Raw genomic sequence first — 24,933 nt, forward strand, 5'->3', positions numbered from 1 at the left:
TTCATTTGATCTCTATCAAATATTTGAATAATTTAAAGCTTTGCTGAAGGCATACATATTTTCTTTTTGTAATTATCTATTTAATTATTTTTATATTTTATTTTGATTGTAAGAATTGTTTGCATAACACAGATATAAGTATAAATAAAAGAATTGTTAATATTATTTTTCGTTCTATTTATTTATTTTAGAAATTTCTTCTTCTATGACTACGTAGGTGTGCCACGAGAGTAAAAAGATTGAGAAACACTGCCATAGATGACAATGGCAATTCTGGCTACATGTTACACAACCACACGTATAGACTCCTAACAACTGAGAAGGCAGTTGTTTCTAGTAAAGCAGGACTGAACCCTAAAAATTCACTATTTTTGGATTAATTGTGGTGAGCTGATCCTGGAGATAGTGCAAGACCAGGACAACTCGTGGCAAAGGTGGAGCAAGCTCCAAGCTCTTCGCCGGGTTTCAAAAATCAGTTTAACATCTCAGGGCCCGTTGGACCCCGTATCAGATATTAAGCTGATAAGAACAGATACTACACTTTGATCTTAGCCAAAAGGCCGAGAAGCGATACCCTAAATTGGGCCCGAAATTATTTCAACCGAATTCAAGTAGGTAATCATTTGGTGGTTGCGGAAGGGTTTACTAAAATCTCAATATTGATGAAAGCTATACAGAAATTATGGTGTTTCTCTATTAAAAAAAAATAGTTCTTTATACATATTTAATAAATTATTTAGAAAAGAAGGCAAATTTTAAAATTAAAAAGGATATTAGGTTTCTCCTGGTATAAATTTAGGCCACAGGTCTGAAAAGGGGTGGCTAAACAATCAGTGCCATCTACCGTCGAATTCCTAAAACCTTCAACAGGAAGGTTGTCTGTTGAATTTGGATGAAATTTTAATTAATTAATTAATTTAAAATAATTAAATGCACATGGCATAATACTTTAAGAGTTTAGTATCTATATAATATCGGTGTTTTGATACACCATAGACACTCTTAAAAAAACTACAAAGTAGTTGTTGTGGGCATCATTTGCTCTTTCTCATATTGTGCTCTGCCTTCACGACGAGTTGCCATGATACTGCACTACCTCAAATAAGTAACGCTTCACTAATAGAGAAGACTATTGTTACTTATTCTCAGTGAGTACCACCACACTACCTCAAATAAGTAACGCTTCACTAATAGAGAAGACTATTGTTACTTATTCTCAGTGAGTACCAGCACCCAGACATGTTTCAAGGCTATTGGCCTATCATCAGTGGGTGGGCAGGTACCCTAGTATTGCAGACATGACGACCCAGTTGTGAAGTTAATCGCACAATACTTTAAGAGTTTAGTATCTATATAATATCGGTGTTTTGATACACCATAGACACTCTTAAAAAAACTACAAAGTAGTTGTTGTGGGCATCATTTGCTCTTTCTCATATTGTGCTCTGCCTTCACGACGAGTTGCCATGATACTGCACTACCTCAAATAAGTAACGCTTCACTAATAGAGAAGACTATTGTTACTTATTCTCAGTGAGTACCACCACTTATTTGAGGTAGTGCAGTATCATGGCAACTCGTCGTGAAGGCAAAGCACAATATGAGAAAGAGCAAATGATGTCCACAACAACTACTTTGTAGTTTTTTTAAGAGTGTCTATGGTGTATCAAAACACCGATATTATATTAATTAATTAATGAAAAGCCACTGAATAATGCTCCATTTTCAGTGGTTGGCACGATATGATATCCAAAATAAATTATGAAAATTGAAAAAGTTAATCCAAAGATTCCCTGTTGTGGTAATAACTTAAGAGCCTTTGATTTGATGCTTTTCTTAAAAATATTGAACTTCAAATTTAAATTATAAATGAATGAAATAAAATACAGTTTCATTGTCTTTTATCTTATTCTTTTTGTTTTAGCAAATAAAATGTTACAAAGCACTTTTTCATTTATTCAAAATTCCATACTGGTAAAGATTTTTCGAAACGTTTTTCTTACAAACATTGTATTGTCTTGTGTATTGCACAACAGTGGTTACTTCACTTTCATTTTGAAGAGGTTCGGTTCTGAATCACTAAGAGAATGAACTCCCTTTTCAAATGTGACAATTGGCTATCTGCTGGAGGGCGCCAAATTAATTTTAAGATATTTTTGTTGAATTATTAGGCAATGCTTTAATTTTGAATTAATTTACATATGATGTGCTGCCATCTATACGTAATTCATATTAAATTTAAAGCATTTCCATATTGAAACCATAAAATTATAACGAATTATTATTTGGATTTTCTTTACTCCATAGTTTTGCTTTTTTTTTTTTTTTTTTAGCAAGCAGAAACTGAGTAGAAAAATATAGTTTAAATTAGTATTACGCAATGGGAATACCGATTTTAAACCAAATTTACAATTCCGTATCAGTCGTAGCTTACTTTTAAGTACAGTACAGTACTTCAAATACAGTGGTACCTTGGATTACGAGTAACTTGGTATGCGAGTGTTTTGCAAGACGAGCAAAAATTTTTAATAAATTTTAACTTGATAAACGAGCGAGGTCTTGCAATACGAGTACAGTCAGTCCTCGTATAATACGTGTTTACACTACACGAATTCGATCATACACAATTTATAAATAGGGGAACGATATCTTATATAACACGAACCGAATTCGCTTATGCACAATTAGCCTTTGTGTTTACAAGAAATGGCAGTCGAACGCAGAATCACCCCAACCGAACGCAACCCGATAGGAATGAAGAGAAGATTTTGAAAATGTATTTATGGTTTTTTATATCAGTGAAGGGGAAACACATTTCACCATAATAACGTAAAAACCAACACAATTCCAGCTATCGGTATAATCGCAAAAGCAATTAGATCGAGTTTACTACCAGTTTATAACAGATTCACTCGCAGAAACGCAACTGGAAATTGTTTTTATTGTTTTATTGTAGTAACCCCTAGAAATGTGCTTTAGTAAAATGTGAGGTGTTAATAGAGTTGTCTCTGCCTTTACGGTGTTGTTTATTCAGTTGCTACACGCGCAGCTTTGTTTATGTGATCAAGCGTGCCTCCTCGTTTTGTAATTGTGCTTTATTCCCTAAAAATGAGTAAAATAATTAAAAGGTTTGAAAAGAAAGCATCCTGGCGAAGACACTGCAGATTCAGAGAGAAAAAAAAAAAAGCAATATCGATAAACAGAGGCGGACTGGGTCAAAAATTCTTACCCGGGAAAATTTACAGTGGCCTCATACTATGGTTTATGGCCAAAATCACACCGGCCTCCGGCCCACCGGGCTACACGCGTGCAGCTTTGTTTATGTGTATCAAGCGTGCCTCCTCGTTTTGTAATAGTGCGAGCGATGAATCTGATTTCCGTGAAATCCTCAAAAGGAGGCAAAAGCAAGTGTCATTGGAAAAATTCCTTGTTAAAGTCGCACAAAAAGAAAAAATCAACAGATAGCAGTGATTCCGTTAGAGACAGTGAAAGTCGTCCTACCCAATAATTAATAAATTCGATTGCTTTATGTATATTAAATTTAAATATTAAAAATATAAAAAGGTATGTATTTTGTATTAATCATTTTTACAGTATATGAATATTTTTGAGTTTTGGAACAAATCATCTGGGTTTCCATTATTTCTTATGGGGAAATTCGCTTTGATATACGAGTGCTTTGGATTACGAGCACGTTTCCGGAACGAATTATGCTCGCAAACCAAGGTACCACTGTATTTAACAGTAATGTGCTGCCATCTATACTCAATTTATAATGCATTTCAATTATAAAATGTAATGATTATTTGTATTATTACTTTTCTCCCTTATTTTCTTTTAGCAAAGACACAAATTTATTTTTATTTTTTCACAAAAACCCAAAGCACAAGAAGTAATAGAACCTATAGTACTTATTACCGTGCATGGGTTTAAGGTTGAGAAAATGGAAGATGATACTTGTTGACACTAGACTTGAATTTTTGTAGATTGTAATATTCATGAAATACGTATGAAAGAAGGATGCTTCAGAAAACAGAAGTTGATGAATAAAGGAGGAAGAAGAAAAATTGATTCTGTGAGTTTTAAGTTGAACAGTCAAACGAAGATGACTAGTTCGTTGCCTAAAGTTCGTTTTCTAAAGATACTGCCATGGCAGTATCTTTAGAAAAAGCATGCAGCAGCGACAGAAAGTCTATGAGACTGAGAGGAGAAACTCTGTTAGAGATGAATCATTAATTTGCCTAACAGCCCTCTTTTAAATGGAATCTAGAAGCCTGATAGAGGTTTTGGGGACACGCCTTCCCCACAAACGTGGGAACAAAATTCCATGGTAGGGCGGATTTGCGATTTGTACAGAGTGAACAGCCCTTTGGAAGAAAAGTAACGCTGAGAGCGAAAGAGAAAACAATCAACTGCATAATTATTTTTTTCTAAAATTTTTTGCTGCATACCCTTATATTTACCGGACATGTTGACACCGTTATCATAGGATTGTCCTCTACCCTTGCTAAAATCAATATTACATTAATTTATAATATAATCAAGTATCAAATTCGCTAAATTTTCTCCAGAATGGTTTTCTATTGGCATGAATGTTAAAAATCGTTCAAAGGGATGACCATCGTGAGGACATACATATTTTATAATAACAATTGATCGATCAATATGTGACAGATCACATATTGATCGATACTTTTTAATCCATTAGATCAATAATTTCATTGCATGTTGCTTTCGATAAATATCATGGCTTTCCGCACCCAGAATTCCCATAACGACCAATATGATCAGCGAGAAAAGAATCAAATTGAGCAATTACTTCTAATAACCAGATAAAATTTCCATTTCGAGATGAATTAAATTTCTCGTAATTGCCTCGAAATGGCAATCCTCGTTCTACCAACTGGAACAATACGTTAAAGCACCTGCCTCCAATATTTTTGTTCTTTTATAATTTGTTTATCTCATATTGAATCTGAAGTGGATCCACCTTTTCTTGATAAATATGTGAACAAAGCTCTTCTATGATCAGTTGAATTCTCGTGTTGTTTAATTAAAATGGGGTTTCGCTGATCCTTAAAGCTTAATTGGCTAAAGCGCAATTTGAATTTGAAAAAAGCTTGCATACAAAACAATTGACACGGTTGATGGAGAATATACTAGTAACTCTCAACTGTACTATTCACCATTAATTTTTGTGGTTTGAAAGAGTATTTACGAGCAATACCTACTTGATTTTTAAATATCTGTTCTGATTTTTCAAATGAATCCTTCCAGCGTTGACAGTCAACGGGTCCTTTTTGAACTCAAAACGAGATGGTATCAATCTTAGTTAAAGTACTCCATAGACCCATATCATGGTATTTTGTTGATTCTTTTCTGTATCGTATTCTGAAATATTAGGAACAGATGTAGTTGTCTTAAAAATATCTATAGGAATAGTTTTTGTTTTATTGTCTGCAATATCAGGATTAGATGTCATCTGGAAAAGGTTAACAAATATTCATTCGTTAACCTATTTTTAAATTAATTTTATGAACATAAAATTGTTTTAAAATTTAAATTTTCTGTTGAAATTTAAATTTAAGTTTTAAGTTTCTACTCCAAGATGAACCGGTCAGAGGAATTCACAAGATAGAGAGAATACAAGAAACGGCACCGTATTCAGTAGTCACTAGCTTGAACCCCAGTCACTCAAAGCACGTGTGCTAATGTACCCTAGCGCGTGATCACTTTCATAAGACCATAATTTTTCTTATTTCAAGCGATCAGTATAAAATTCCTTTTTAGGATCTGCCCTACGTAGCACATGACACATTTCCAACATAATATATGGCAGGAAAGTTCTCCCCCACTACGAACAAAGCATTTGACATCAAAGAAACATTTCAACATTGATTTCACTTTTGATTTTTATATGCTTGCAAGACTGATGTGTATGTTTAATGCCAAAGAAACTAACTGTTTGCTGGATGAAAAACCCGAGTTTCAGAGAGATAATACTATGCAACTCTCGCCTGAGACCGACTAACTCAGCCACTTCGTGGAAAAAGGCCATAATTTTTTTTCTTTAAAACTTCTCTTTAAAATCTTGCAATGTATATGTATTTTGTTGCAGTCATCTGTTACCCTGGTGAATGTTGGCAATCTCTAGCTTCCTGCAGAGCATTTCCGTATACGAAGTAATTTGCCAAAACAGGAAATTGTGACGTACCCGTTTTCATTACCACAGTCGAAACAGGTGAATTGCCACTACAGCAGTATATCGGCCATGACCCCATAACCCTACAAGCTACACGAATAAGGGTGATGCGAGCGAATGTAAAGATATTTATAAAAGACTGCATCAGTTGATGAGATAAACTGACGATAGAAATCCAGGGCAAAGGAGGAACTATATTAAGTAAGTCCTACAGTTCAAGTAGAGCAAGGAGACAACAGCTGATTTATCCTTTCTAGATCATCTGACGTCTACATCTCTACCATTCGAAAGTTCATCATTGAAATACAGCAGGTCCGTTGCTCTCGTTGGAAACAAATCTGGTTTGTTACATTGAGTGTACCAACAGGACATATTTGAATATTAGAGGTCACCTATTTTATTAAGGGATTTAAATGGACTCGGTATACGTGTACACTATAGAACAGATTTAAAGGTATATGAAATTTCCTAACTATATCCGGTATGAATATGTTCTATGTGGTTGTGAATCTGTAATGTGAACGAAGGTTTTCATAGGCAGAAGGTACAAGAAGAATACAGATCTTTACAACTTCATTGAAAATTTAAAAATATAAAAAAGTAAACGAGTCTGAGAAAGAGGTTTATCCCATTAAAGGGATTCTGAAAGTTTGTTTATGGGTTAAACAATAAATGAAGCCTCAAATTTTATTAAAAAATTGCGCTTTTATTTACTTTTCTGATCCAACTTTGTCTTGACTCCTAGTCATGTGGACATGCGTTGTCATATGTAAGGCGGCCCCTAAATGTTAGTTCAACTCCGCCATGGTTCTCTGTGACGATATCCAAAACTATATAATGATCAGAAATGAGTGTAGTGCTATGTTTGTGCAGTGTGTGTGGCTGCTTCCCAGTAGCCGCCCATGCTATGAGAAGGCAGGCCACAGCTATACACATACAAAACTAATATGTATTATTGCCAGCACCCATAGGAAGAAGCACAAGTCGTATGGGCGCAGCAGTCTCCTATATTTATGTAGGGTGATGAAGACCACAAAGAATTGCATATCCACTGGAGACAGTGTAATACCAGTGGATGCCAGCAGTTTCCTTACCCGGGAAGCCCAAATACGGGTACAAGCAGGTGAAAATTCCGTCTCTAATAACCTTGAAACCAGAGAATCCTTCCCCCGAAGGGGCTAGCATAGAAAAAAAAAAAAGTGTCCCCAAAGGGACTAGAAAAATTAACAATAACTTAACAATGGCTGCTAGTCAAGAAAAATTTGAATCCGAAACATAAATGAGAATGCAATATTACTTAATACTTAAGTGCTCATGAGTTACACAGTTGATAGATCGCCGTCCTCCCCTTACCGAGTTGGAAGGACCTAAGTTCTAGTACCGTTGATGGTGAAAATGATTTCTTTTTTTTTTTTTTGCTTTTTCACAACAGAAGAGTTAGTCGATCTCAGGCGGGGGTAGCATGTTTTTTTCTCCCTGAAACTCGGGTTTTTCGTCCAGCAAAAGGAAAATCGACCTCTGAACACACGCAATTTACTGACATTATACTCGGAGCAATATAGCCTTAGTCGCTAATGCTCCTAAAACCCCTACTACAACAACAACAACAACAACTTAATACATATTTACCAACAGGTATTCTCCTTTTCGGGAGTGCGTTTTGGTATAAAATGGGTTTAGAGTGTTTGTCTAACTTCCTCTTTTGAGACTCAGCAAACCGCCATTTAAAACCGCATAAATAAATTGGACTCAGGTATTTAATTTTCAATGAAATTTGAGATTTTACTTGGAATATTAGCAAGAAGCTGTCTCCATATTGCAGAAAGTTTAATTGCAACAAATTTTCAGGTTATTGGAAAGTAAACGTAAAGTCAGAGAAACCTCGCTTCAGTAAACTCATTTAGTTGTCCAAACCACGTGACATGCAATGTTTTAGTTTTAGACGTATTTATGTCTGCATGCACACAAGTTACAACTGCTACATGCGATAATGTTTGATGATATAGCAATTTTGGATTGAATAGATAATGAAGATTTTCTCAGACGCACCATGTTTACAAACAAAACTGTTTTTAATTTGTCTGAGAAGGTTAACAGATACACCATGAGGATTTTGATAACAGCCCAAAAGTGAATACGTGGTATTGTCTGTTTCATAACCGAGTAAGCAGCAGGGTGCTTGTTCGAACGTGTTTAGTTTTACAAGTGTCCTAAGGGCAATTAACCACGTGGCATATTCGAATTCGCACTACACATTTCACTGCGCATTGCTATCTGCAGTCTCATTTTAACTGTTATCAGAATATGTTCGAGGTGTATCCGTAATAACTTTCTAACTTCAAGTACTGATACGAAAGTTGATGCGATGTTACGCAGATGATACGAGGATTCAGGGTGCTTAATCATATTAATCAGGGTGTTCTCCTGCAAACGATTAAAGGTCTAGAAAAATTAGGCAGCGTTTGGGGACTAGATACCTGAGAGATCTGACTGAGGTGTTTAAAGTTTTAAAGGGATTGGGTAGGGCCAATGCTGATGGAATCCTCCCTCTATCTTAGACCACATAAATGAGGGAGTGTGAATTCAAGATTGAGGAAGGATGGTTGCTGGAAAGATATGTGGAACTTTTCCTTCAGCCTGTGGATAACTGATTATTGGAATCACACTTTAATCTGATGTTGTAAAAGTTAGACTGAATAAATTCATCGAAGATCTAGACAAATTTATAAGAGGGGATGGACAGATGATATAGGATTTTTTTTTTTTTCTGTGCTAGTTCCTTTGGCGGCCAGGATTCGCTGGTCTTCAGTTTATTACAGACGGGATTTTCACCTGCTCGTACCCAGACATGGCATCCTGGGTATGGGAACTGCTGGCATCCACTGGTATTACACTACCTCCAGTGGATAGGCAATTCTTTGTGGTCTTCACCACCGCACGTGAATATAGGAGACTGCTGCACCCATACGACTTGCGCTTTGTGAGTTACCAACAGCTCCTATGAGTGCTGGTAATAATACATTTGGTTTAGTACGTGTATAGTCGGGCCCACCTCCTCGTAGAGTGGACGGGTACTGGGAAGCAGCCTTCCTGATAGCTAGGTGGCCAGAAACAACTAAACAACGCACACACGCACTGCGCTAACATAGCATTACACTCATTTCTAGTAATATTTACAGTTTTGTATATCATAGACCACTGTGTGGTCTATGATATACAAAGAACCATGGCGGAGTTGAACTAACGTTTAGGGGTCGCCTTACATGAGACACAACACTTGTTCACATCTTCAATTTCAAGATATTCCTCAACCACTTGGGCTCTATGTACAGTGGCGTTGTCGTACCTGAAAAGAAATTTTGGGTCAACCGCACCCTAAAATGTCGCATATAGTGTTCGAAGATCTGTTCTCGGTACCTCTGCGCAGTTATGGTAAGCCTATGAAAAACACGAAGAGGGGTACCGCCGTTGATAATTATTCCGCCCCACACGGGAACACCACCTCCGCTGTAAGTGTCCCTTTCTCTGATGTTGGAGGGATGGCACCGCATCCCCGTTGTCCCTACAGGAAATAACGTCTAGAATCTCTTAGAAGACTAAAATGGGACTCATCAGAGAACTGTACCCCATTTGTCAGGGTTCAAAGTGACATTTTCATGGCACCAGTTTCGACGAGGTCTGCAGTGGTTTGGGGTTAATGGGATTAAAAATATGATTGTATAAATGGCTGTAACGAGGTTTCCCCTATACACCAAAGGGGTTAATGGGATACAAACCACTGGCTTCCTTGGATAGAGTCCACTTGAATTGAGCCTTCTTAACACAGTCCAGTTAGAAATGTTTTCACCTGTGGCCGCAGCAACCTCAAGAGACAGTTGATGATAGGACATCGTAGTGGATAACTGATTATTGCTGTTAGAATCAGATAGCGGTGTCTGTTCTGGTTGACGTAGTCCTAGGGAGACTTTGGCCAGCTCTTCTTGTAGTGGTTCCTCTCTCTCTTGGAACTGTTTCCAGGAGAGAGGAACCACTCTCTCCTGGAAACAGTTCAGGCCTCTAAACGCTAGTTCAACTCCGCCATGGTTCTCTGTGATGATATACAGAACTCTGTACAATGACCAGAAATGAGTGCAGTGCTATGTTTGCGTTGTAGCGTGTGTGTGTGTGCTGTTTAGCTGTTTCCTGCCACTTAGCTACCAGGAAGCAGGAATTGTCTCCATTTCACTATTATTTTTCATTATGTATGTATCTGTCTAAGGTGGCATCGAGACTAATTCATATCCACCTGTACATTCTGTATTCAAGTATTCACAAATGGGCCTGTAGTGTAAAGTGTGTGTTAAAGTGTGTATAATATGTTATATAAAAAATAAATAAAAAAATAAAAAAACAGGCCTTTCTGCCATTAGGGAGCAGGTACCACCTGAGTATCTGCTACCTGGTGCCTATCCTTACGCACGTGAAGCCCGGCCAGGGTCTACTTCACTGTCTGCACTAATATCCCGCACCCACCAGAGGTAATGCAATACCGGTGGGTGCCAACAACCCCGCTCCCAGGCTGCCCATACCTGGAAGCCTACAGGAACTGTTTCCATATTGCCGAGACAGTGCGTGTCATATTAAACCAACGTGCCATTCCGCCTGCGACTGCCGGCTTTAAGTAGTCCACCGGCCTGCCATTGCAAAGAATCATCTAAACGACGATGACTTGCCATCCTTAGTATTGGAGATATGGCTAACCCACTGAACGAGCCAGAAAACAGGAATGAGTGATGTGGTCGCAACCCTTATTTTTTTTAGCATGAATAATTTGCATAATGCACGGCTGTGTAAGGTGGCAGATCGATTTCTATTGGATACTCGGTATTTGCATGCCAGGATGCCTATTATCTCAAATATTCGCCTGGGACGACACTATTCACAATAAAATATTCAGAAAAAACATTTTGGTCCGTTATTTTTGTCACGCAATGTATATAAAGCAGTCCCATTTTAGTTTAATTTTTTTACCAATTAATTTCTGGTGTTTACCAGAAAATGACCCAATTCATTTTTAGGTAAATACAGGGAAACTGAAAACTAAGACCATAAAAAATGTCAGTATTTGACGCTTGTAAATTACATTTCACAGGCCATTACGTGTTCATTCAAACCAGAATGTTCACAGATCAAAAACCCAAGGTACTGGAAAAAAGAACCTTACACCTCCGTCCAGTGACTTTGCTGATGGCTCCGCTGATTCGACATTGCTGTGGACTTCCGAAAATCCTCACAAATCATCTACAAAATAATGTAATTATACTGAAATATAAAATATAGTAGGTTCTTAATTCAAATTTTATTACAAAGTGGACTGTTCCAATCACTTTTGCAGAGGTTGCCTCATTATCAATTTTACAAGGGAACCCTTAATTTTTCATTACGCCCATGGTCCCTCAGAAACCCATTAACCCGGTTGACGAAATGTAAAGGCTGATTACTAGTGATGAGCATAATCGAATGATATAATGGAATGATTTTCCATAATCGAATGAATCATTCAAATGATATTAGTATTATCGAAATAATCGAATGGTTTGGTATATTCTAAATAATCGATTAATTCGCTATAATCGAAATAATCAATGATTTGCTGTATGCGAAATTATCAATGATTTGCTCTAATGGAAATAATCCATTATGATCATCACTACTTATTACAGATTCCAATCATACTGATAATCCGTTACTGTATTTAAAATATTAATTTTTTGACACCGAAAAAGCACCCTCTATATGTTGTATTATGTATTCATTTCATGTTTCTTTGAAAAATATTAACCCTAATTGCGATCATTATCGAAGCTAAAATTACAGCAACAAAAAAAAAAAAGTGAAAAAATAACCCGAAGAAGAACGACGCAGACAAATACCAAGGGAGGGCAGGGAAGGGGAGGAACTGCAAAGGACGCAAAGGGTTACAGACAGTCATTCAAGCAGAATCGATACTAGAACAAAGCTTCTCTCTTCTTTCACATTTTCGCTGCAGCTGGCTTAGCTGAGATTTTCCCACAGATTTCTACGACTGTTCTTTAATTGCTTCTGAGATATCGTTATGCTTGCTTGGCTCTGTGCTTTCTACACCAAAATAATTCCTTAAATGGTCTACATCGCTCATATTCGAATAAAGGAGAAAAGCAAAAGCGCAGTTGTTTTAACTCAGCTTAAAAAAAAAAAAAAACATACACTGAAAATTCAGTACATTTTATCCAATATTTATTATTCGTATTATTATTTAAATTAAATGCTAAAGTAAGTAATAAAGTTAAAATAAAATAAATATTACTTTATATTTTATTTTATGAGAATTATCTGTAGTTCAACCCTTGCTCCACGTAGAAAAACTTAATACTGTAGTGCCATCTATAAATCAAATATAATCAGTAATTGTACTAAAGGAAAAAATTATACATATACACTGAAAGGACGGAATTTATGGGGTGCCTGGTTCCTGGGCAACGCGATGCTGTCACCCCTCTTGCTAGTGGACGAACCCACCACTTGGCAAATATATAGGTACACTGCATTCACGTAGATGGTAATGCGATATCAGTATGAGTAAACGTCGTAAGTTAACCGACTTTGAAAGAGGGATGATAGTGGGTCACTCTATCGCGGAGGTGGTACAGAAATTGCAGTTCCCGTTCGACAGTATCAAGAGTATCGAGAATACGCCATTTCCGGAATAACATCGCCTCGTGCACAGCGCTGTAGGCAGAGAAAGGTGGTGGATGAACGTGGCCGTCTGCCTCGCATTTCTTCAGACAACCGGAGAGTGAGAGTGGCACAAATCACCGCCGACTTCAACGAGAGAGGTACCACAAACGTCTCCACCAAGACCATCAGGCGATCATTAGCTGCATTAGGTTATGGCACCCACCAGAGTCCCATTGCTAATACCACGACACATGACTCTACGCCTCAACTGGGCGAAAGAACATCGGCACTGGATCTTGGATGATTGGAGACGGGTCCGATGAGTCCCGTTTCCAGTTATTTCGAGCGGACGGGATGGTGTTTATCAGGCGGAATCCGCACGAAGCTATGCACCCGACATGTCAACAAGGAACTGCTCATGCAGGTGAATGGACGTCGGTAATGGTCTGGGATGTGTTCAAGTGGCATACATTGGGACCTCTGGTACGTCTAGACGCATCTCTGAACGGTCCAGGTTACGTATCCATCCTTGCAGACTATCTGCATCCCTTAATGGTCATCGTGCACCCACAGGGCAATGAACTCTTCCAGCAGGACAATGAAACTCCCCACAAAGCCGTGGTGACTAGAACATGGTTCGAAGAGCATTCTGCATATTTTACCACCATGGAATGGCGTCCCCGTTCACTGGACAGGAACCCTGTGGAGCATCTTTGGGATGCTGTGGAAAGGTCTGTTCGAACTGTGGATCCTCCACCCAGGAATGTGAGGGAATTATGGACAACGGTGCAGCAAGGGTGAATGGAAATACCTGTTGTGGAACGCTTTCGTGAACAAGTGGACTCAATGACTCGCCGTGTGACTGCCCTTATCTGGGCGAAAGGTGGGACTACCCGTTACTAGGTAGATATCCTATGATTTCTGTCCACTCAGTGTACAGTATACATATATCTTTTTATTTATTATTACATTTTACAGTCTTACATTAGAGAAAATGCTGAACTTAAGTTTGTTTGGGATCCCAGAGCAGGGGCGTCAAGAGCTAACGCACCCCCGGTGATGCCCCTTGTGTTTTTATGTAATCATGTGTACAGGTGTGTACACATGTAGATGTGAGGTGATGTAGGTGTAGATGTGAGGGTTAAAAAGCAACATGTCAATTCTACCAAATAATACTATGGTAGAATGAATAACATAAAAACTTAATACAACAAAAAAATATTTTTATTATTTTAAGTTTCTAGAATTTTTTTGCAGATTATGGAAAATTAATTTAATTACTTAAAATGTAATATTAAGGTCTTGACCCGGCCCGTTGAATAAATGCGGATCCGGGTACTGTACTCCATTCTTTAAGGGGCGCCAAAAACAGCAGACCAATGAGGCAAAAAAAATATATATATATACACTGTGCTCCCACTTTATTAGGTACACCCCTGTTCTGCACACAAACGGTTTGTCCCACAACGTTGCAAGTCACATGACCACAGTTGTGGATATAAATGCAGAAGAACAACCTTTCTAGTATCAGTTAAGCGTACAAACCGTAGCAAGAATGGGGAAAAGGAGTGATCTAACGGACTTCGAACGTGGTATGGTAGTAGGTGCAAGACGTGCTCGACAAAGCATCTCTGAAATGGCAGTTCTCCTGAACTTTTCACGCACCACAGTTTCAAGGGTGTATCGAGAATGGTGCAACGAACAAAACATCCTCTCAACGGCACTCCTGTGGAAGAAAATCGCTTGTCGATGAGAGAGGTCAGAGGAGGATGGCTAGAATTGTGCAAGCAAACAGACGGGTCACAATGTCGCACATCAAGTCATAATGCACCCTTTGTGCGCAGAACAAAATATTGCAAAGGACCGCTAGTCGCACTTTGTCGCGAATGGGCTACAACAGTCGACGGCCACATCGCGTACCTTTGTTATCAATAAAGAACAAGAGAGCAAACCTCTTGTGGGAACAGTAACACCAGCACTAGACTATCGAGGATTGGAAAACAGTTGCTTGGTCTGACGAGTCGAAGTTCCTGGTGCATCATGCTGATGAGAGGCTCAAAATTTGGAGAAAACATCATGAATCCATGGACCCGTCACGTCTGACAACTACTGTGCAAGGTGGTGGGGGAAGTGTTATGGTGTGGGAAATGTTGTCTTGGCACACGCTGGGTCCATTGATACCCATAGAGTCACGTCTGAATGCCACATCGTACCTAAACATCGTTGCTGACCAAGTGCATCCGTTCATATTGACAGTTTATCCTCAGTCAGATAGTTACTTCCAACAGGATAATGCGCCGGTGCACAAAGCCCGAATCACTATGGAATGGTTCCAGGAACATGACAATGATTTTTCTTTGCTGCAGTGGCCCGCTCATTCCGTGGATCTCAGTCCTATTGAACATTTTTGGGATGAGCTGTAAAGGGCTGTTTGTTGCAGGCCTACATCTCCGTCGAATCTCAAAGAACTGCGTGACACACTCATGTCTGCATGGTACGGTACTCCATTCCTGCACAACGTTTTGAGCATCTTGTTCAATCCATGCCTAGACGAATTCAGGCTGTTTTGAAGGCTAAAGGAGGATCAACACGCTACTAGGTAGGTGTACCTAATAAAGTGACAGTACAGTGTACATATATATATATATATATATATATATATATATATATATATATATCCTTAATAAATGGGCGCCAAAAAATTTCTCTACCTAGAGCGCCGAAATACCTTGGCCTGGCGCTTCTCTAAGCGGTTCTCAATCGGTGAGTGGCGAACCCTGACGATTTAGAACATACAGCAATAGTATTTGGCATATTGTACGAGGAAGGTAAATGCTTTTACTGCACTGGCAAAAAAAACAAACAAACAAAAAAATAATAAAATAATAAACTAAAATAAATAAATAAAATAAGAAGATAAAAAAAAAAATACAAATTATATGCTTCTCTCCCCATATAGGTAACTGTCCAGTTGGCTTGGGAATTTATTCAAACTGTCAGCCTCAACCACCTGTGAGGGCGACTTGTTCCAGCAATCAACGATACGCTGACTAAAAGAAAACTTCCCACAATCTAATCTAAACCCTTGTAATTTGAATTTATCGTCCCTATTTCTGGAATTCTTTTTAACAAATTTAAATTATTGTATTAGTTTTTTTTTTTTTTTTGTTAGTTGTTGGCGCATCAGCTTCTCTGGCCATAATGCACCTCACAAAGTTTCTGCATTTTCTACTCTGATTCAAGCCCGAGGCGGGATTCGAACCCGCAATCCTTTGGGTTGCCAGGTAGGCACTTTACCCACCCGGCTAGCCCGGTCGGCTATTGTATTAGTGCCACCCGTAATTTCTTACATATACCCGTGTATGTATATGTCTGTAAATTACGTGTGTTCTCTGGTCGATCTGAATGTTTTTCTGGACAAAAAAAAAAAAAAAAAAAAAAAAAAAATTGCTATCTACGCTTGAAACCGACTAACTCAGCCACGGAGTGAAAAAAGGCTCATTAAAATTCCTCGCGTCATCGACGGGATTCGAACTCGGGTGTGGGTTCGAATCTCGGTGTTTTCCACCCGGTGTGGGGAGGACGGTGATGATACCACTGTGCTACTTGCGCAGACAGTTCTTTATAACAGTGAAAATTCCACCTTCATTCAATTCCTCAATTAGAGCCTTATAAACTTCAATCAGGTCACCTCTGAGGTGCCTGGCTACCAAACTCTGTAGCTCACATAATCGGAGTCTTTTCTCGTACGGTCGTCTTCTTGTCGATCTCACCATTAGAGTTGCCCGTCTTGGGACCCCTTCAAGAAGCCTAATGTCTTTTTTGAGATGAGGTCTCCATACTTGAATACAGTATTCCAAATGTGATCTTACAATTGCTTATATACAGTGGGATTTTGATCTCACTATCTCTACAGGATAACGTTCGATAAATCATCGATAGGACACCATGGGTTTTCCTGGCTGGCTATTTAAATTGCTCAGATCCCTTTCTTCCTCCCGGATCCATTTCTTTTCCTACTGTTTTTAATTCAATCCCCAATAAGTGTATAATTGATTTTGGGGTTGCTGTTCTCCAAGTGTAAGACCTTGCATTTTGCTCCATTAAAATATAGCTGTCACTTCTCTGACCATCTTTGAAATCTGTTCAAGTCATCCTGAAGGCGCGATGCTGGGCAGTGATCATTAACGAGTCTACAAATCTTTACGTCGTCTGCAAATTTTGACATCACGCCTTCTGTCCCTTCGTCTATATAACTTATGAAAATGAGAAACAACAGTGGTCCTAGAACCGACCATTAAGAGACCCCACAATATCCACATAACCCTCTGTCTTCTGCCCTGCAGCCACCAATCCATCTTAGAATCTTACCAGTAATATAAACATGGTCAAGCTTGTACAGTAACCACTCATAACGGATCAAGTCAAATACTTTGCTAAAATCCAAATAAACTATGTCGAAATTGTTCCCTACAACCAGCTCATGAGAAACTATCTCAAAATAGCCCACTAAGTTAGTTAAACATGATTTTCCCTTAAAAACGATGTTGTATGTCCTTCAGAATGCCATATCTATTTAAGTGTCCCTGGATTGCACTATTAATCATTGCATCTAAAATTTTCCCTACTACTGAAGTCAGACTAACCAGTGTGTCATTGCCAACTTCGTTCTTAGAACCGCTTTTATGTATTGGTGATACGGTGGCACTTCTCCAATCCAAAGGAATCGCTCCCGAGTCAAAGATGTCCTCATAATTAACCTATATGGTTCAATACTCCCTGACGGTCTCCTTCAAAATTACCGGGTATATTCTATAAACTCCTGAAGTCTTTCCTTGCATTTATGCTCAATTTTTTTTGTACTAAACAGTCATCTCTAATTACAAAATGACTAATTTCATATGGCTGAGCTTCACTCGCACAGGGTTCCTTCAGTAAACGCCGATGCACAATATCTATCCAATTCATCCGCAACATCAGTTGGGTTATCTAAGAATTTCCCACACCCCGGTGCACATATATGAAAAATTCCTTGTCCCCATTCTCTCTCAGCAATACTTTCTCATAAGCAGCCTTGGTCCCATAACCTTATTTGTGGTACTATTACAGATCAACTTGTACTTGTTGTAGGCTTCAATACCTTTCGTCGCTCTGTCACTGTCCCATGCTATCTTTTTCTGCTCTATTTGACCGGCCATATTCATCCATTTCAGCATCCTCCTTCTGCAATATTTTCTTAATGGTTTTTACGTATGCGTTCATGGCTTCTGTTATTTTTCGCATTCCATAATTCAAGTGCATTTGCCCTCGCTCTTCAATCCGCAGAGGGATGGCGAAGCAAAGCGCCTTAAAACTGTCAAAGTCCCCTCTTCTGCAGTTAAAATCCGTGTCTTTACATCTTCATCTTCCAACTCTCCACACAGATTTTATGTGATGTGAGTTAGTTGGAATCTAACGTAACCTTTCCCCTCCCCAGGATATATCAGATATATCTTGGGAAAGGGATAGGTTAGGACCAAGCTACAGTCGCAAAAAAAAAAAAAAAAAAAAATTGTTTGCTCGAAGGTATACGAGAAGGAGAATTAATATTGGGGAAAAGGCCAGAAGTATACAATTCAGTAAGAAATGGCGCTCTAGACTAACTCTAAACTCTAAATTCAATTAAACTTTCGTAAAAAGTTTAAATGAATTGAGACAGATCGTTTTGTGCCGCTGTTGGAAATGTGTGGCAAGAGTGGACCATGCAGTGGTATCCTGGAACCCTGGTTAATGATTGCTTTTGGAGATCCCCTTACTTCTTGTTAGTTGTAACTTTGATCTGACCATTTATCACATTTTTCTGCCCGATTTTCTGTTGGGCCCCGGTTGCTTCGTATCCAAAACTCCCCTCCCCTTTTTCAAGGCCCTCGGGAAAAATTCCTGCACTGTCTGGTGCATGGTCTTTATGAATATCGCATAAGAGCGAAGAATAACTTTTCTGTGTTACTTGATGTTGTCGACATGAAGTAAATTTTAAAATGTAAGGAGGCGTTATCGTTTACTAAAGATTTGGTAAAATAATTTAGCCACTGTGAAACAATGAATAATTCAGGAACTAACTTCATCGGCTGGCTATATTTTTAAAGACGAAATAAAAGATCTGTACAAAGGTTTATTTTGAGGGCTTGTTACCGAAATTCCAAGATACTCCCATAAAAATGTAGTCTCTAAGAAAGAAGAAAAATTCTAGGTGTTCCCCTAGATCAAGGGTCCTTAACCTTTCTGTACAGTCACCTCCCTTCCAATTTTGCACCACCACCTCCTCATCTCCTTTCAAATTTTGCAAGTGAAATACATTGTCAAAAAACAATTCGATTTTGAAAATTCGTTTTTGTTTAAAGCGACATTACAACTTGAAAAGGAATGGGTAAAGCGAAAAAATAAAATAAATGAATAATTGGTGTATTTTGGAAACATTCTTCTGGACATCTGCAGTGGATTTAAAATGAAATTCTGTCGTGGAATTTTAAAATTTTAGGACAAGTAAAAGTCGCCTAGGGTCAGTTCAGAAGAGTAAAATCGAAGTTCCAACACTTTTGGATTATCCGACGTCTTGATGATTACACTCACTAAAGATTATTAATCGATTTTTTTAAATATTTTTTTTTTGCATAGTCTTGGAATATTGAAACCGGTTTTCTTAAAAATCTGGAACAACTTTAAAACATTAGATTACAAATGTTCAGATAAAAGACACGAGTTTAAAGTGAACAATTTAATTGATATAAAAATTATTTCTGTGATGTAATTGAATATTAGTGTTAATAGGAGATTTAAAAATACTAGTCCAATCAGGAAAATGGGAAGTACAAATCATCCACTCACATTACCCTATTTAACATTAGTTAAAAATTTGACTACAATTTGTTTTCAATGTATTCGCCCCGAAGTTCAATATAATTATTATATTCAATCTGCAAAAATTTTAATCAATCAAAAAAAAAAAAAAATAATAATAGTAATTTTTGGGCAGGTGATTTCACTCTTCAAATCCACATTCATAAATTTTAACCTGTGCAACCCGGGCTTGTGCACAGGCGCATTGCATTGAGAAGTAAAACCATGACTCAACTTTCCTCGTCCTTTTTCCCGAATTTCTGCTTTTAACTTTCGTATAAAATTCCATTTTTATTGTGGCTTTAGGTGCAAGATAATCAATTAACAACAATCCTCTTGTGCCTTAGAAAATTGAAGCCAACGCTTTAATTGCTGACAGTTGGGATCGAAACTTTTTCTGGTAATTTGGATTCAGGATCATAAAATGTGGCCAAGTTTCATCACCAGTCACGAAATGGGATAAAAATCTATCTGAATTAGCAGTAATTAATTTTAAATTCTCCTTTGATGACTCCATCCTCCGATGTTGGTCGTGAAAGAAAGGGTGTCTGGGAACCCATCTTGTACAAACTTTGGATATTCCTAAAGGCTCATGTATTATTGTAAAAGACTTTCATGGAAAAATTTTATGTGCTTTTCCAATTGAGGCACATTAATCCTGTTTTCTAAATTTTGTTAAACGATGGCAACTGTTTCAGAATTGATTGCTTCAGATGGCTGACCAGACCTTGGATCATCTTCAACTGACTGGCGTCTTCTTTTGAACTCTGCTGACCATCTGGCATCAGTAACATAACTGGATGATGCTTCTTCAAACAGTCCTAGTCATTCTTTCATGGATTTCTGTAGAATTTCTGCTCTCTTTGGTCAAAACTTTGATTACTGAAGGATGCTCGATTTGCTGTATATTCTTCTTCCATCTACCCATATAAAAGATTTAACTTTAGAAACTGCATGAGACACTGACAAACAATTTTTTTCGTGTTATTTTATAAGACATTAAGCTATAAAAATAACGTATTCTGTAATTTATTAATACATTTTATATACCGTGTTCTCAGAACTCTTCAAACCACCCCTTATGGATATGGTAAAATAGGGGGGAACTAGGCTAAGAATAGTTGAAAGAAAAGACTTCGGCGGAAAAGAAATTAAATGTCACGTTCTAATCGATCCCTTGAGAGACGGCTAGTTATTATGTACTTTGTGGAGTCTGTAAAGAGGAAACGACCAGGACTGTTAGGGGAGTGATTAGAATTAACCTGTCAGTTTATTTTTATTTATTTATTTATTATTTTTTGTGTGTGGATAATTAGTATTTGAGATAGCGTACGATTTTCTATTTCTCTTAGTGGGATCAGTGTGATTGGAAAATGGAAACGCAATTGAAGTTAAGAATATTAGAATCACTAAGGAAAATTACTTCAATGTTAAGGTATCTTGAAAAGTTATGCCGGCTTGAGGTGACACATACCTTGTAGAGACAGCACATGACAAATCAAATGAACTAGATAGATTAACAGGGAACTGGCGCATTACTCAAATTTCCTTTCCTTAACTCATTCTGAAGTTACTCATTGCACGATAGTCTCTTCACCCACGCAATTAATGGTACTGAATGCTTGAGTAAGCAGTGCGTTTTTCAGACCAACAGTTTGTTGATGAGAAGGGTGGAACTCTTGCATGAAATGCGTTGCGGGATAGCTACTGAATGACCTTAACCAGCATATTGAAATTCTTTATAGTATAGTGGTAGCCATAGCATAGGTTGAAAACCACTAAGTTAGACAAAAGTAAATGACGTTTAATTTGTTTCATATGAAGGTGAACTGTATTGAGATTAGAACTGACAATCAGTTCACTGCGTTACTTAATCTACGTCATCAATGTCAACACCGATTATAAATTTTGTTCCCTTCAGGAAATGGAAACATGATAATGAGAAGAAAGTTCAAGTTGGGGTGAATATGATTGATGATTTAGCATTTTAAAACTTTAAACTTACAAGTTTTTAATAGTGAAAAATGATATTCGACAAGGCAGGCGAAGCATTGTTGTCCAGGACACCTATGTAGACATCAGGATTCATGGTTTTGTTCAACACAACTAATGGTCCTAGACCAAACCACGAAAAACAGCCTTAGACCATCACGCTGCCTCCACCAAACTTCATATCAGGAGAATAGTCTGGAAGGTAGCTTTCTCTGAGCATCCGCACACACTCAAGCACGACCATCAGACTAGTAAACCACGTACCGGGACTTATCACTCCAAAAGCTAGCTATCCATTGGTCTACAGTCCAAGAATGGCAGGCAAAGCCAGACGGGGTCTGGCATTAATCGAGGTAATTAGTGGCTTGTGGACGGCTGCATGACAGTGGTAACCCATATCATGCAGCGTCCTGCGCATTGTACTAGTGCTAACGTGTGTCCCAATCGTGTCACTGAAATCTTGTGTGCTCTGCGAGAACGATTCCGAGTAGATAATTCTTTGCAGGGCTCTCTTGTTAGGTTTCGTCAGCTCCGGAGGTTTTCCGAGTCGTTTCGTTATGGTTTCAGCACCAGTTCGCTTTCATTTGCAGATCACATCACCAATTGTAGTCTTAGGGATCTTTGATGCCGTTAAAATATTAACTACGGACAGATTGCTCATGTGGAACTGATCATTCCGCGCTGAAAGTCTGTTAACTCCATCGATCGCGGCATCTCACATGCACAATCGCACGACTGTCTTTCGGATGGCCTACGAGATTATTTTATGTCTGACGTGGTGGTTGGGTAGGAAGTAACAAATATCAAGGGGTGTTCGCACATCAATGATAAAGCTGTGTATATCTTCCTGGAATAACTAGGGTAGAATGTAGTCATCATTAATACCTTTGGCTACAATAGTGAAAGAAAAAGTGAAGAAAGAAACCTCATGGTGGTACAATAAACGATCATCATAGCTCAGTTTCTCTTGACATCATTTCTTCAATTTCTCTTAGTTATAATACGAGGCTCAAAATTTAATATAACGGGATTAGATTTAATTCATTTTTTTTAATAGCTAAGTACACTAAGCCGGAAATTACTATAGCAGTGCCACCCTTCACACTTCTCCTTAATGTAATTTTAATTACTATCACGATAATCTAAGATCTAATGGTCGAGTTCGACGATTAAAAATTAAAAAAAAAAAAAAATGCGCCTTATTGAAAATATAATTGTCCTCCACTTTCGTCACTAGCGATATTGCTCTGCATTTCTTTTAAAGAGAGAATGAATTCTACTCATATTATTATTATGTATTTTATTCTTTCTTTTTTGCAGAAAACGTTGAATGAATTGTATAAAGTGCTCGAAATAAAATAGCACGAAATCCGTTTTAACAACAAGAATTGGGTTGAAAAAGAAGAAAAAACTGACATTTAGAATTCATCCTACACTCTGACATTTACGTGCGTCTTACAAATAAATAAAATAAAATAAAAAAAATAGAAAAGAAAGTTTTTGTTTCTGCAGAGACTTGTTTAATTTTTCATTGCGATATGCGGGGGAAAAAAGGAAAAAAAAAAAGTCCATATACAGAACGTACAACAAAAAAGGGAAAAAATTTCTGGGAGTAACATATCAATTATACACAGCCATCGGGCAACTTTGCCAGATCTTCTTGTAATGGTTCCTGTCTTCCGAAACTGCTTCCATAGTGCGAGACGACACTGCATGACAGATTTAGTCCGGCTTGAAGTCGTCCAATGGCCCACTATTTCAAAGATCCATCTAAACGAAGATGACTTGCCATACTGAATACTGGAGTTGTGGCTATCCAACGGAACAAGCCAAAAAAAAAAAAAAAAAAAAATGGGAATGAAGTGATGTGGGCGCAACCCGTGTTATTATAGGCATGAGTAATTTGCATAATGTGCGGCTTTGTAAGGTGGTTTACTATTGGTTTCTATTTCTATTGGTTTCTCGGAATTTGCACGCTGGAATGCCTTTATATTAAATATTCGCCTTCGGCTACACTGTTCACAATAAATATTCATGAAAAACATTTTGTTGAATAGTGTATTTATGTAAAGGCTTACGAGCATATTTATAGTTGTGTCTGACACTTGGGTAGGACGTGACCAGCTATCAACAGAGGGGGTGTCCTGATATTAATGGTAGGGCAGTGTATATAAAATATGTAACAGCGAAGATAGCTCTCTTCGTATCACTTGAAGAAATGAAAATACTATGTAGCGTCATCGGTCTTTACAAGAGGCGACGATCTTCTTGGTTGCTTCTTTCCCAAAATACAGAGTAAACCGGAACAAAACTGTTGTTTTCTTGATTTTTAAGGAGTCCTTATGTGCTGTAATGTAATAACTAGATCGTATGTATAGCTTAGCTTAATTTTCAGCACTCACCTCATAGTAATCCGCATAGCTGGTGGAGAGTTTTATTATTAAACGTGTTCAGTAAAGTATCGATGGTGGTTCTGTTGCCTATTAAAAGGACGTCATCTGCATACCTCATATATAGTTTAATTCCTGGGGGAAAGGGATGAAGTATTTTTTTCTTCGATAGAAGCGAGGTAGATTTCGGATAAAGGGGCAGAGATACCGAGGCCTATGGGGAGGCCGAATGGTTTAAGCGCCATACATCACTCAACGTGTTAAACAAAAAGATTCCCGTCAATTTCTTTCCCATTTGGAATTTAGCACGTATTAAGTTTCCACATGCACTGAAATGCATTTCGGGAAACCCAACCCGTATATAACACAAGCGCGCTCTCCCCCCCCCCCACCACTATAGCTAACTGAGGACGATTTCGAAAGTCGCTCGTGCGCGACTATTAGCTTCTAATTTTCTTCATTCAATTTAATTTAATTAAGCCACCATAGAATGGAAGGTGCACTTTCCTTTCTTAGGAAAGTTTTTATAGCCCATAACTTAGTTTTTAAACCCATAATCCCTGTAAGTTATTAGAATCCTATAACCACTATGCATGTGGTAAAACTCTCCACCAGCTAAGCGGTTACTATGAGGTGAGTGCTGAAAATTAAGCTAAGCTATACACACGATCTAGAACTGTTGTTTTATATTGCGTTGTTGTAAGGTAACATTCATATATAATACAGTATATAAAATTTGGTTAAAATTCGATATAAATTCAAGATACACTGGAGCTT

General features: G+C 38.0%; 1 non-coding gene across 1 annotated transcript; it reads right to left on the minus strand.

Moving 5' to 3' along the window:
• Positions 1–380: 380 nt before the first annotated feature.
• Positions 381–572, minus strand: LOC150082359 (U2 spliceosomal RNA). The gene has a single exon (XR_016547350.1). It is a non-coding gene; the product is annotated as a U2 spliceosomal RNA (small nuclear RNA).
• Positions 573–24,933: the final 24,361 nt, after the last annotated feature.

Source organism: Mastigoproctus giganteus, chromosome 8 (genome assembly GCF_048544385.1).
Source record: "Mastigoproctus giganteus isolate SK-2022 chromosome 8, ASM4854438v1, whole genome shotgun sequence".
In the NCBI taxonomy this organism is placed as follows: Eukaryota; Metazoa; Arthropoda; class Arachnida; order Uropygi; family Thelyphonidae; genus Mastigoproctus; species Mastigoproctus giganteus.